Source organism: Oncorhynchus kisutch, linkage group LG26 (assembly GCF_002021735.2).
Source record: "Oncorhynchus kisutch isolate 150728-3 linkage group LG26, Okis_V2, whole genome shotgun sequence".
Taxonomy (NCBI): Eukaryota; Metazoa; Chordata; class Actinopteri; order Salmoniformes; family Salmonidae; genus Oncorhynchus; species Oncorhynchus kisutch.
Genome location: NC_034199.2, coordinates 52555676 through 52570981, shown reverse-complemented (window position 1 = coordinate 52570981; position 15306 = coordinate 52555676). Strand labels below are relative to the sequence as shown.

Genomic DNA, 15306 nt, shown 5'->3' with positions numbered 1-15306 from the left:
ATGAACCCACCAGGTACAACGCCAAATCTGTAAACACGGGCACCCTCATAGATATTATCCTAACCAACTTGCCCTCCAAATATACCTCTGCTGTTTTCAACCAAGATCTCAGCGATCACTGCCTCATTGCCTGCATCCGTAACGGGTCTGCGGTCAAAAGACCACCCCTCATCACTGTCAAACGCTCCCTAAAACACTTCAGCGAGCAGGCCTTTCTAATCGACCTGGCCCGGGTATCCTGGAAAGATATTGACCTCATCACATCAGTAGAGGATGCCTGGTCATTCTTTGAAAGTGCCTTCCTCACCATCTTAAATAAGCATGCCCCTTTCAATTTTTTTAAAACCAGGAACAGATATAGCCCTTGGTTCTCTCCAGACCTGACTGCCCTTGACCAGCACGAAAACATCCTGTGGCATTCTGCAATAGCATCGAATAGCACCCGTGATATTCAACTTTTCAGGAAAGTTAGGAACAAATATACACAGGCAGTTAGGAAAGCTAAGGCTAGCTTTTTAAAGTAAGGTATGTCTGTTTTTGCCTCTTCGTTCGGTGACGTCGATAGACCAGTCATGGATTAGTAAGGTTCCAAGTAGCTCTAGGTAGCTAGCAGGCCGCGGTTAGCAGAATGGGCCTTCAGCGGACGTTGTGCCTGAGGAATCCTCGGGCAGATTATGTCGGTATTCCAGTCGTAGAGGATCGGCGGGGTTCCGTGTCCCGTACCGGCAGTAGGAGGGGTCCAGATATTGTAGCCCAGGAGCCCTAGCCAGGCTAGCTTCAGGCTAATAGTCACCCGGGATTGCGGTTAGCTAGTTGCGAAGATCCAGATGAAAATGTTCAGAGTTTGCGGTAGGAATCCGGGGATATGGGGAGAGAAAAAAATAGGTCCATTATGCTCTGGTTTGAGTCACGATTGTACGAACTGGTGAGAGCTTTCTGAGCTAAAGGTTAGCTGATGACCGCTAGCAGTAGTTTGCTGACTGATAGCTGGTAGGTAGTTAGTTACTAGCTTCAGTTGAGGGATTCCAGATCCGAAGTAAATAGAAATACTTTAGAAAAAAACAACGTTTAGGTGAGGCGGGTTGCAGGAGAGTATTTAGAAGTTGAGGTTTAGGAAAATACTTTTAAAAGATATGCAAAGAAAAATATATATACAAGGGACACGACAGGACAAAGACTGCTACGCCATCTTGGATAAGTGTGGAAAAGGTCAAGGGGTCTGAATACTTTCAGAAGGCCTTGTATTTGTCCATGTTTCATGTTGTTAGTTTGTATGTCCCACTCATACATTTCCACCCTGTTAGGCAAAATTATATAGAAAAAAAATTGAAATGTTAAAATATATTAAATAATGATGGTTGATAAACTGAATCAGGTTAGTTACAACTGGGGGTGAAGCAAAAACCTACAGGAAGGTAGCTTTCCAGGAACAGGTTTTGAGAGCCCTAATTTAGGACATCAACAGCCAGCCAGGGTTTTCGTGTGTGTTTGGTCTTCGGTCTGTTGCAGGTAGAATAGCTCAGCCTCCTCATTGATAGTCCCTACTTTAGACATTGCAAGCCAAGAAATTGCAAAATACAACATTATTGTAGTCTATACCCTAAATCATTTGATTAATGATGCACAGTTCAGCCTGGTGGTTGACACACCTACCTATGCCCCTACCCCCTCCCTCGCTAGCTCACTCTTTGCTGTGAAAGATGAGATAGTTTGTGTTTATTTATTTAACTAGCCAAATCAGTGACAGCCTACCCCAGCCAAACCCGTTGTAATACGGCCTGGAGTCGAACCTGGTTCTGTAGTGACCCCTCTAACACTGATATGCATTGCCTTAGACCGCTGCACCACTCGGGAGCCCGAAGTAGACTGCGGCAAATAGTTTCCTCCTTTGCAAAAATACTGAATCTTAGGAGTCAAGCTTGATGCCCAGAAATGCTAGTCTACCAGCAAAGGAGTTGAGGAATCGATTATTTTGGAGTCGACTCCTCAACACAACCTAAAGCACACCGATGCCGCATTTTATATCACTGCATGATAAAACTGGGAGGGACAAAAATGAAATTTCAGAATATGGTTGGGGTGGTCATGTCCCCCATCCCCAATGAAAGTTGTGCCCCTCAGTACAATGCAGTTGCAGCATATAATGATATTATATGTAAGTATATACATTAGTAGTGCAGTAAGGTGACAGAACTATTGCATTGGTCAGGTAGACAAAACTGACTTCAGTGTGTAAAGAATATGAATAAATGTTAATAAGTGTGTGGTAGGGTGCAGGAGTCAGCCCAGGGTTCAGCTGTTGGGGCAGTCTTGTGGCTTGGGGTAGAGACTGGGTTTGAGACAGGTGGTCCGAGACTTGATGTTGACCTGGGCGTAAGGAAAGCGGCAAATAGCAAGCGAGAGGACATTTTTTTGTTATCTGGGAAGCTGCTTACTAATCTGCCTCCACCTACCTAGTAAAGTAGCCTATGATGTTAGACTCTGAAAAACATATACGTTTTTACATAGCACTGAGCCTGAGAATGGTTACAACGCAGTTTTCCATTGTTTAGCTAGTTAAATAACTGATGGTGGAAATGAACGGCTGAGATACGATTCGTTGCCTTTTAGTGGAAGCATGGAAATGAAAGGTTCGTAGTTAAACATATTTTTCCATTTCCCGTAGCTAGCTAGCTACCAGTACTATGTTTTCCCCTCAAAGAATAAACATGTCGTTGGACGCCGATGTATTTCTAAAACAATATGCGCAAACATGCCTTGTAGTTCATTTCAATCATGACTTTTTTTAGCATCTCGAACCAACTTGTACGATGATAGTTGGCAACACCAGTGGGTTTAAAATATATATATATATTACGGTGAGGGGCCTTTTGTTTCTAAACGGTGCTTGATATTGACCATTGATTTTAGCTATCGCAAGCTAACTTGGTTAACCAGGCCTGGTCAAGCAGAGCAACCTTGTTAGCTAGCTAGAGTTTCCATTTAGTTATCCATGAGTTATACCATCATGGTATTGTTACTAGTTATTTAACTAATTAACTGGTTTACTATCTTTCTACCTAGCAAGGCAGAATACAGCTTCACCAGCTAGCTAACAGCCCGTATCAACAGCCCTTTAACTTGTTATTGAGGACACTGGCTAGTTAGCTATTTTGAATCTCGTTGGTTAACTTCAAAACCAGTTAACGTTGTTAGTCAACAAAAACATCAGAACCGAATCTGGGCCAAACCAAGGACATCTTCTGGCTCATTGTGTCAAATTAATCGTAGACGGACAGACAATACCTCGTTCTTCACAGTTGATATTTCACTACTGATAAAAACAAAAAAAGACCGGTCGCTGTCTGGCTAGCAATGCTCCTCGACTAGCTAGCTAACATTAGCTAGTTTTGCTGAAATATGTGGCATTATATATAGTAAAATGAGTCACATCAAATTACATTAATAAAGCCCCCCAAAAATAGTTACATGTGGGATGCCTGATGATCAAGGTAAACGTGGCTCATTTTGAGAACTAACTTCAGCTAGTTAGTTAGCTAGCTCAAGAGTATCAGACTAGCTGTGCCATTTGACAGTAAGTCATAGCTACATCATCATAAACAAAATGCTAACATACATGGAATAGAATTAACGTATTCTGACAATTTCTGTTGGCTATTATCTGGGTATTGCTTGATCTGTGGCCATATCAGGTCAGTGCTGCTATTTGAAAGACACTTCAGTTCAGGGTCAGACAGCAAAGGGTTTTGTAACCTTTATTTAACAAGACAAGTCAGTTAAGAACAAATTATTATTTACAATGACGGTCTACCCTGGCCAAACCCGGATGACGCTGGGGCCAATTGTGCGCAGCTCTATGGGACTCCCAATCACTCCGGTTGTGATACAGCCTGGAATCGAACCAGTTCCTTAGACCGCTGTGCCGCTTGGGAGCCCATTAGTTTTATATCAAACTAATTGTTGATTGGTTCCAACAAATGTCTGAATGTTCTGTCCTCAGAGTGGGGCCTCCAGACTGGACCATGAAGCACAGTGATGAACTAGTTTCTAGGGAAGACTGAGTCATTCCTATTAATTAGATCATACTGCCTGAGAGGTGCACACATAGGATACCATAAATAGCATGACATGGGGATCCCTGCCAAGGCAGCAGCTACTCTTCCTGGGGTTTATTATGGATCCCCATTAGTTCCTGCCAAGGTAGCAGCTACTCTTCCTAGGGTTTATTATGGATCCCCATTAATTCCTGCCAAGGTAGCAGCTACTCTTCCTGGGGTTTATTATGGATCCCCATTAGTTCCTGTCAAGGCAGCAGCTACTCTTCCTGGGGTTTATTATGGATCCCCATTAGTTCCTGCCAAGGTAGCAGCTACTCTTCCTGGGGTTTATTATGGATTCCCATTAGCAGCTACTCTTCCTGGGATGATTTATGGATTCCCATTAGCTGCTACTCTTCCTGGGTTTTATTATGGATCCCCATTAGCAGCTACTCTTTCTGGGGTTTATTATGGATCCCCATTAGTACCTGTCAAGGCAGCAGCTACTCTTCCTGGTGTTTATTATGGATTCCCATTAGCAGCTACTCTTCCTGGTGTTTATTATGGATCCCCATTAGTACCTGTCAAGGCAGCAGCTACTCTTCCTGGTGTTTATTATGGATTCCCATTAGCTGCTACTCTTCCTGGTGTTTATTATGGATCCCCATTAGTACCTGTCAAGGCAGCAGCTACTCTTCCTGGTGTTTATTATGGATTCCCATTAGCAGCTACTCTTCCTGGTGTTTATTATGGATTCCCATTAGCTGCTACTCTTCCTGGTGTTTATTATGGATTCCCATTAGCTGCTACTCTTCCTGGGGTCCAAACATGTTAAAATACTTACATTACATATAAAACAAAGGATAAAACAGTACATCATATACAATTATTACATTACTACATATCTACAATACAAACTGTTTGATACCACCATACAACAATATCACAATGTGTGCATATGCATGTACTTTTGTGTCTCTTCACACTCCCCGTTGTTTCATAAGGTGTATTTTATGTTTTTATTTGATCTGATTCTACTGCTTCCATCAGTTACCTGATGTGGAATAGAGTTCCATGTAGTCATGGCTCTATGTAGTACTGTGCGCCTCCCATAGTCTATTCTGGACTTGGGGACTGGGAAGAGACCTCTGGTGACATGTCTTTTGGGGTATGCGTGGGTGTATTTTAAACAGACAGCTTGGTACATTCAGCTTGCAAAAACAAGTAATGATGAAGTCAATCTCTCTTCAACTTTGAGCCAGGAGAGATTGACATGCATGTCATTAATGTTAGCTCTCCCTGTACTTTTAAGGGCCAGCCATGCTGCACTGTTCTGAGCCAATTGCAATTTTCCCAAGTCCCTCATTGTGGCACTTGACCACACAACTGAACAGTAGTCCAGGTGCGACCAAACTAGGGCCTGTAGGACCTGCCTTGTTGATAGTGCTATTAAGAAGGTAGAAACTAGGGCCTGTAGGACCTGCCTTGCTGATAGTGTTGTTAAGAAGGTAGAAACTAGGGCCTGTAGGACCTGCCTTGTTGATAGTGTTGTTAAGAAGGTAGAAACTAGGGCCTGTAGGACCTGCCCTGTTGATAGTGTTGTAAGAAGGTAGAAACTGTTGCCTGTAGGACCTGCCTTGTTGATAGTGTTGTTAAGAAGGTAGAAACTAGGGCCTGTAGGACCTGCCCTGTTGATAGTGTTGTTAAGAAGGTAGAAACTAGGGCCTGTAGGACCTGCCTTGTTGATAGTGTTGTTAAGAAGGTAGAAACTAGGGCCTGTAGGACCTGCCTTGTTGATAGTGTTGTTAAGAAGGTAGAAACTAGGGCCTGTAGGACCTGCCTTGTTGATAGTGTTGTTAAGAAGGTAGAAACTAGGGCCTGTAGGACCTGCCTTGTTGATAATGTTGTTAAAAAGGTAGAAACTAGGGCCTGTAGGACCTGCCTTGTTGATAGTGTTGTTAAGAAGGTAGAAACTAGGGCCTGTAGGACCTGCCTTGTTGATAGTGTTGTTAAGAAGGTAGAAACTAGGGCCTGTAGGACCTGCCTTGTTGATAATGTTGTTAAGAAGACAGAGCAGCGCTTTATTATAGACCGACTTCTCCCCATCTTAGCTACTGTTGTATCAACATGTTTTGACCATGACAGTTTACAATCCAGGGTTACTCCAAGCAGTTATGTCACCTCAACTTGCTCAATTTCCACGTTATTCATTACAAGATACAGTTGAGGTTTAGGGTTTAGTGAATGATTTTTCCCAAATACAATGCTTTTAGTTTTGGAAATATTTAGGACTAACTTATTCCTTGCTACCTATTCCGAAACTAACTGCAGCTCTTTAAGTGTTGCAGTCATTTCAGTTGCTTTAGTAGCTACGTGTATAGAGTTGAGTCATCTGCATACACAGACACACTGGCTACTCGTTAGTAAAGATTGAAAAAAGTAAGGGGCCAGGTCTGATTTCTTAACAACTTATCCTCATTTTAGATCTGTAGTTCACAATTTCTTAGCAATGTTAGCAAATATGTCACTATGCATTTATCCAGTTATTCACATTAATGTGTATTTGTATTACTGTCTCACTCTAAATTAAAATAGTATGTACTGGCAAATAAGAAACAGAAGTTAGAAAGTAACAGGTGCAATAGTCTAGCAGAATCAGTGTTGTCTTCCAGGCATATCTAGAGTTGTGGCAGGTCTGTTGAGACAGACCATGAAACAACTAGCTAGATGCTGAGGAGACAGGTCATGAAACAACTAGCTAGATGCTAAGGAGCCAGGCCATGAAACAACTAGCTAGATGCTAAGGAGACAGGCCATGAAACAACTAGCTAGATGCTAAGGAGACAGGCCATGAAACAACTAGCTAGATGCTGAGGAGACAGGCCATGAAACAACTAGCTAGAGGCTAAGGAGACAAGCAATGAAACAACTAGCTTGATGCTAAGGAGACAGGCCATGAAACAACTAGCTAGATTCTAGGGAGACAGGCCATGAAACAACTAGCTAGATGCTAAGGAGACAGGCCATGAAACAATTAGCTAGATGCTGAGGAGAAAGTTGAGACAGGCCATGAAACAACTAGCTAGATGCTAAGGAGACAGGCCATGAAACAACTAGCTAGATGCTGAGGAGACAGTTGAGATTAGGGGTACATCCCAATATTAACTCCTTTCACCCAAAGTGTGCATTCGTTCACTACTTTCCACATCTGAAAGAATTGGATTGGTGAAGGCATGGACTAGTGGGAGTTTGCAGTGGTTGCACAGCCTTTCCTCTACAGGGAGCCATGTTTTCAAGGCTGTGCTCACTGAGCCTGTACTTTGTTTAGGTTTTGTTCAGTAACCATGGTCAAATAGTTTGCCACGGTGTACTGTCAATTTAGGGCCAGATAGCACTGCATTTTGCTTTGTGCTTGTGTTTCCCAATAAGTAATGTATTTTCTTTGTTGACTATGTTGTAATTTGGATTATTCTGATTGATTGGATGTTCTGGTCCTGAGGCTTCTGTGTGTTAGTAGAACAGGTTTGTGAACTCAGTCCCAGGACCAGCTGGATGAGAGGACTCTTTTCTTTGCTCAGCTCTTGGCATTGCAGGACTTGGTAATGATATGAGAGGGGGTCACTGTATTTTAGATGTTTCCAAAACTGAATAGCTTTTTTTTGAGTCTTTATTATTAGTGGATATTGGCCTAATTGTTTGTAGTTTTCCTCTGGACATGTAGGAGAATCTTATAGAGCTCTGCATGCAGGGTATCAATGGGGTGTTTTAGTCTTGTTTTAGTAGGTATTAATAGGTATTTGAATTTGTTTTTTCATGGTGTAGATTGCCCTGCGTGCTTTCTTGCTTTTTTTGGTTCTGAATGTACGTTTATAGAGTTTTAAAGTCTCACAGTACTGAAGGTGTAATTCACCATTATTTGGGTCTCTGCTTTTGGTTGGATAGTGTTCTGTTTTTTTTGGTTACAGGTTGCTTTCTGTTATTCTTCTGTGCTGTTTTGGGCCCATCTGTGTGAATTTCTGATGTTGTACAGCTTACTGGGCTGTGAATGTGTGGTTGTGTCCATGTCTGTTCTTTTGAGGAACAACGTCATTTTGCTGTGATCAGACAGTGTTAGTGGCTTCATGGTGAATGAGCTGAGAGAGAAAGGGTCAATGTCTGTAATCTACTGTACTGTGGCCAAGAGGTGAGCAATAGGTGAACAGTCTGGAGGTGGTGTAGCTGGGGGGCTGCTCCTTCAGCTCAGTAACCCATACCTCTAACAGAGCCAGCCTGTCTCTCAGCAGTCTGGAGGTGTTGTAGCTGCGGGGACTGCTCCTTCAGCTCAGTAACCCATACCTCTAACAGAGCCAGGGGTGCTGTCCTTGTCCTTTTTGGTTTCCTCCATCTATCCCAGGGTGGGGAAGTCCTGCACAAAAGAGCTGAGTGCAGCCCCACTGCCCTGGACCATGACAGTGCCATTCTGATACATGTTTACTGTCAGAAACCTGTTTTCCTGGTCCTTATCGCTGTCCTCAAACGTGTGGATTTGCCTTCCCTTGCAGAGGCCTTTCTTTGTGGTATAGCTGAAATGCCTGGTTACAGCTGTATGCCAGGCAGTAGTGTTGTCTGTGTAAAATAACAGGTTTGTAACAGTCCTGTTTTGTGAGCAGTTGGCAAACAAAGTTTCTGGCTTCTCCCTCTGAATTCTGTGTTTAAAATGGATTCTTCCCTTCTCTGATTTGATTTCTGATGGATATATTTTTTTTTTAAGGGGGGAAAGTCTCAGTTTCTGCTGCTGCTGCCTGTGGCCATGTTGCTATGGTTACCAGCAGTAAACAGTTGGAGCTAGACGCTAAGCTAGCTGACAGATTTGATTTGGCTAGCTAGCACGATGAAGATTGACAGAGAGTGAGTTAAAAGACCAATATTTTTCTCCTGGGTTGATCTTCGGTTGTACAGTTTGACTAACTATATATTTTTTGCGAATTTAATCTTGTTAACCAGAAAGTTATAACATGGAAGGAGCTGTTCAACTGCATGACTTCTCTTTGTCTGTCTCTCAATTCAATTCAAAGGGCTTTATTGGCATGGGAAACGTGTTAACATTGCCAAAGCAAGTGAGGTAGATAATATACAAAAGTGAAATAAACAATAAAAATTAACAGTAAACATTACACTCACAGAAGTTTCAAAAGAATAAAGACATTACAAGTGTTGTAACGATGTACAAATGCTTAAAGTACAAAAGGGAAAATAAATAAGCATAAATATGGGTTGTATTTGCAATGGTGTTTGTTCTTCACTGGTTGCCCTTTTCTTGTGGCAACAGGTCACAAATCTTGCTGCAGTGATGGCACACTGGAATTTCACCCAGTAGATATTAGAGTTTATCAAAATCGGGTTTGTTTTCAAATTCTTTGTGGGTCTGTGTAATTTGAGTAAAACGTGTCTATAATATGGTCATACATTGGGCAGGAGTTTAAGTGCAACTCAGTTTCCACCTCATTTTGTGGGCATTGAGCACATAGCCTGTCTTCTCTTGAGAGCCATGTCTGTCTACGGCGGACTTTCTCAATATCAAGGCTATGCTCACTGAGTCTGTACATAGTGAAAGCTTTCCTTATGTTTGGGTCAGTCACAGTGGTCAGGTTTTCTGACACTGTGTACTCTCTGTTTAGGGCCAAATAGCATTATAGCCTGCTCTGTTTTTTTGTCATTTCCTTCCAATGTGTCAAGTAATTGGTGAAAATCTGTCGTTCTGCCCCTGAACGAGGCAGTTAATCCACCGTTCCTAGGCCGTCATTGAAAATAAGAACGTGTTCTTAACTGACTTAACTAGTTAAATAAAGGTATTCAAAATATATATAGATTTTTTTAATCGGCATATCGGCGCCCAGAAATACCGATTTCCAATTGTTATGAAAACTTGAAATTGGCCCAAATTAATCTGCCATTACGATTAATCGGTCAACCTCTAATAACAACAATGTATACAATATACATTGTAATAAAATAATAAAGTATAACAAATAATAAAATAAAATGGTAGTTAATAATAATAATAATAATAATAATAATAATAATAATAAAAAATGGTAACAGTCAATAGTAGAAATATAATATATAAAAAGCTAAACATGGAAAATGAAACTGTCATCCTCACCATTACATAAGTACTAAAACTACCATCATCATTACTACTACTACCACCACCATCACTAAACTGCTATCATTACCATCACCCCTAATACCCATACCACTACTATTTGGAATAATAATCACAAATCAAATAACATTTTATTTGTCACATACACATGGTTAGCAGATGTTAATGTGAGCATAGCGACATGCTTGTGCTTCTAGTTCCGACCATGCAGTAATATCTAACAAGTAATCGAACAATTTCACAACAACTACCTTATACACACAAGTGTAAAGGAATGAATAAGAATATGTACATACAAATATGGATGAGTGATGGCCGAACGGCATAGACATGGTGCAGTAGATGGTATAGAGTACAGTATATACATATGAGATGAGTAATGTAGGGTATGTAAACATTATATAAAGTGGCATTGTTTAACTTGTTATGGCTGCAATCCCGATATCGGGATAAGTGTCATCAACAACCGCTGAATAGCATAGCGCTATATTCAATAAATATGACTACAAATATTTATATTCATGAAATCACAAGTGCAATATATGAAAACACAGCTTAGCCTTTTGTTAATCTACCTGTCGTGTCAGATTAAAGCTATTTAGTCTGTCTGGGAGCAAGACATCGGGGTCCGCGACAGGGCTGGTTTTCTTTTTTGTAGTCCATGATTGACTGTCGACCCTGCCACATACCTCTCGTGTCTGAGCCGTTGAATTCCGACTACTTTGTCTCTATACTGATGCTTAGCTTGTTTGATTGCCTTGTGGAGGGAATAGCTACACTGTTCGTATTCGGTCATGTTTCTGGTCACCTTGCCCTGATTAAAAGCAGTGGTTTGAGCTTTCAGTTTTGCGCAAATGCTGCCATCAATCCACTGTTTCTGGTTGGGGAAGGTTTTAATAGTCGCCGTGGGCACAACACCACCGATACACTTGCTAATAAACTCGCTCACCGAATCAGCGTATACATCAATGTTGTTGTTCGACGCTATCCGGAACATATCCCAGTCCACGTGATCGAAGCAATCTTGAAGCGTGGAATCAGATTGGTCGGACCAGCGTTGAACAGACCTGAGAATGGGCGTTTCCTGTTTCAGTTTCTGTCTTTAGGCTGGGAGCAACAAAATGGAGTCGTGGTTAGATTTACCGAATGGAGGGCGAGGGAGGGCTCTGTATGCGTCGCGGAAGTTAGAGTAACAATGATCCAGAATCAAAATACTGCATAGTTTCCTAAGTTTCCTGGTCGCACATTCGATATGCTGATTCAAATTTAGGGAGCCTTGTTTTCAGATTAGCCTTGTTAAAATCCCCAGCTACAATAATTGCAGCCTCAGGATATGTGGTGGGGGTAGATAATGTGGTCGGCATTTGATTGTAATGAATTCTTGGTGAACACAAGGACTTGAGTTCCTGTATGTTGTTATGATCACACCACTACTCATAAGGCATACACCCCCGCCCTTCTTCTTACCAGAGAGATGTTTGCTTCTGTCGGCGCGATGCGTGAAGAAACCAGGTGGCTGTACCAGACTTCCGGCGCCGACAGAGATTGCCACATCGCTTTGCGTTCTTAGGAAACTATGCAGTATTTTGATTTTTTTATGTATTATTTCTTACACTATTACCCCAGGAAATCTTAAGTCTTATTACATAGGAGCCATTGCTCCTTCGCCTATGAGTATTTTTAGTTTTTCCTCTGGGTTTAATAAGTTAAAATGTGGAATAAATGTATTTATTTCTGTGAATAATGAATCTCTTGGTGAGGAATATTTCTCAGAGTAAAGGAGAAAGTGTATCTCTGTTTCCATCTCCCCTGTTCGGCAGTGACCACATACACGCTCCTCTTTGGGGAGCCGTGTCTTTTTATGTCTGCCGGTTTCTATTGCCAATTGGTGGTCACTCAGCCTGTACTTGGTAAGGATCTGTATCTGCTTCCTATCTCTGACAGAGTAGAGCTAATCAGCCAATTCATATTCTCTGTTTAGTGCCAAATAGCAATTTAGTCAGCTTTGGGATTTTGTTTCATCTTTCCAATATTTTTCTGCATTTTCATTACCACTGGAAAGGGTCCCAATTCTGCCCTACATGCATTAGTTGGTGTATTTCTTTGGACTTCTTTAGGATTTTCCAACAGAATTCTGCATGTAGGGCTTCAATTGGATGTTTGTCCCACATTTTAAAGTCCAGTTTATTGAGTGGCCCCCAAACCTCACTTCCTTTGAGGTAGTGAGGTAGGATTACACTCTCAAATATTTTGATCCAAATTCCAAATGGTTTGTTGATTTTTTATAATTTCATACAATGCTCTGCAGGCTTTTTCTTCAGTGCATTGACTGGGCTCCAGAGTGGTGCAGCGGTCTAAGGCACTGCATCTCAGTGCTAGAGGCGTCACTACAGACACCCTGGTTCCAATCCATGCTGTATCACAACCGGTCGTGATTGGGAGTCCCATAGGGTGGTGCACAATTGGCCCAGCGTCGTCCGGGTTTGGCCGGTGTAGGCCGTCATTGTAAATAAGAATTTGTTCTTAACTGACTTGCCTGGTTAAATAAAGGTTAATTGGTTTATTTTTTAAATCACTGCCATATTAAAGTTTCCCCATGCACATGTGGTCAGACTAAGGAATGAGTCATTTTTTGTGTGTTCGGTAATGGTGTTGTTCAGGGTGAATTTATATTTGTGTTTCTGACGTTTTCTGGAAAATAATTTTCTGCCAGGGCCCAGTTATGGCAATATTGCTGAATGTTAAGGTTCTGTTGAAGACCTTTGGTTGGTGATATAAGAACCAAATCTTCAGCATATAGCAGGTATTTTACCTCTCTACCTCAAATAGTTCAGTCCTGGGGCTGAAATTGGTCCAACATGTCTGCTAATTCATTGATATAAATGTTAAAAAGGTCAAACTGCAGCCTTGTCTCACACCTTGGTTGGGGAGAAAGCCAAATTGACATTTCTTTCTTGAAGAAAGGTTTGAAGTCTTGAATTCAAAATGCTTCAGAAAACCTTTCCCAGGTGGCTGTTTACGCAACTTCCCCTGTAATTGTTGGGTCTGATTTGTCTCCACTTTTGTGGATAAAAAAGTAGATAGGGGAGATGTCTGGTTCCGGGCATCAGTAAAGCAGCCAGAAGTTAGTACCATGTTGAACAATTTAAGCACAGCATTTTGCAACTCAGTTGTGCAGTTTTTCAGCATTTCATTTCTGATGTTATCTAGACCACAAGCCTTTGGTTTTATAGATTTGAGCTTTTAATTTAGTTCCTGTTGGGTTATTAATCTAATGGAGTTTGGTTTATAATGACTAATTCAAGAATGTTCAATATTTCTTGAATTTCTAATTGGTTATGTTGTAAGTCTTTTTGTGGGATGTTTTTGTATAGATTATCAAAATAGGTTTTCCAAATTAATGTATGTTTATACTGTTTCAGAGTTTCACAGTATTCATAGCGTAGTTCTGGGTTGTTTTGCTGCTTATGTTTTTCATTTGACATTCGTCTTAGGTGTTTTCTAATTACATTCGTTATCAAACCATTTTTTCTTTAAATTTTTTTTTACTGATGCATTTCTCTGGTTTTCTCAAATTTGCTTTTGATGCTGCTTTTTGGAATATGCAATTGATGTTTTGAGTAGCCGAATTGACACCTTCTTTATTGTTTTGGTATTGTGACTTATTGAAGAACTGTATAGAGTTCATCATTTAATTTGAGTTCAATGTTTCAATGAATCTCTTTGCACTGTTTGGAGCCCATCTGTACAATTGGTTTATGTAGAGTTTATTGGGCTGTTTTTTAATGAGTATTGCTGGTTAATTTCTTCAGAAACACGATCTGACTATGATCTGACAATGGTGTCTGTGGTCGGACAGTGAATGCACTAATGGAGGAGGGGTCGATGTCAGTGGTGGCATAATCTGAGCAGTAAGTAAACTGACCTAAGGAGTCCCCTCGGATTCTACCATTAAGCATGTACAGGCGTAAGGCTCGATAGAGATGCACTAACTCCTTCCTGTTTTTGTTCAGTATTTGGTCAGGATTGTTTCTCTTATTTACAATAGGGCTACTGTACAAGGAGGGGTGTTCAAATATGTGGTGGTTACCTCCCTCATCAGTGTAGTCAGGCTCAGAACCTGTTCTTGCAGGTTCAAATCAACACAAAGAAGCACTTTACCTTCTGCCTGAAATTGATTGATTTCTGTAAGGAGATTGTCGTCAAACTGATCATCGTAATATGATGAATCTGAAGGAGGAGCATAAGCTGCACATATGTATACATCATTGTTACAATAGATTGTACCTTTTTGTTAAGTTTTAGTCCAGTCCTGCTTATGCCAAATGATGATTCCACCTGAGTCCTGGCCCCGTTTAACATTTTTATTTTTGATTGATGGCAGTAAACTTTCCTTATAGCCTGAGGGACACTGAGTAGCAATGTCTCCAACATTGTTGTAAAAAATGTGTGAATAGTTGAAGTATGAAAAGGAAAATAAACAGATAGAGGTTGTATTTACAATGTGCTCCGCTGGTTGCCTTTTCTCATAGCAACTGGACACATCTTGCTGCGGTGATGGCACACTGCTATTTCACCTATTTCACCTAACAGATATGATAGTTGATCAATATTTGACTTGTTTTCAAATTCCTTGTGGGTTTGTGCTATTTGTGGGAAATACAGGGCATTCGTAAAGTATTCAGACCCCTTCCCTTTTTCCACATTTTGTTACGTTACCTTATTCTAAAATTGATCAAATAATTGTTTTCCTCATCAATCTACACACACTACACCATAATGACAAAGTGAAAACAGGTTTTTATAAATGTTTGCAAATGTGTATATAAAATAAAAAGGACGTTATTTACGTTAGTATTCAGATCCTTTGCTAATAGACTCGAAATTGAGCTCAGGCTATAGGGAGGACGTCAAAGACCTGGCAGTGTGGTGCCAGGACAGCAACCTCTCCCTCAATGTGAGCAAGACAAAGGAGCTGATCGTAGACGACAGGAAAGGAGGGCCGAACACACCCCCATTAACATCAAGGAGGCTGTAGTTGAGTGCACTGTATGTGTCTCTAATGTGGTCATACAATTGAAGGAGGTTTTCAGATTCACATTGGGTGTTTAATAGTTACATGTA

General features: G+C 41.0%; 1 protein-coding gene across 2 annotated transcripts in view; it reads left to right on the top strand.

The window, feature by feature from the left end:
• The first annotated feature begins 2324 nt into the window (after window positions 1-2324).
• The window catches only part of LOC109876156 (speckle-type POZ protein-like A), a 63435-nt gene continuing 50453 nt past the window's right edge, over window positions 2325-15306 (top strand). The window contains exon 1 of one of the 2 annotated variants that reach the window (XM_031805911.1): window positions 2325-2630. The gene's annotated coding sequence lies outside the window, so the exon portion shown is untranslated. The remainder of the gene's footprint in view (window positions 2631-15306) is intronic. The other variant, XM_031805910.1, reaches the window with a different exon arrangement.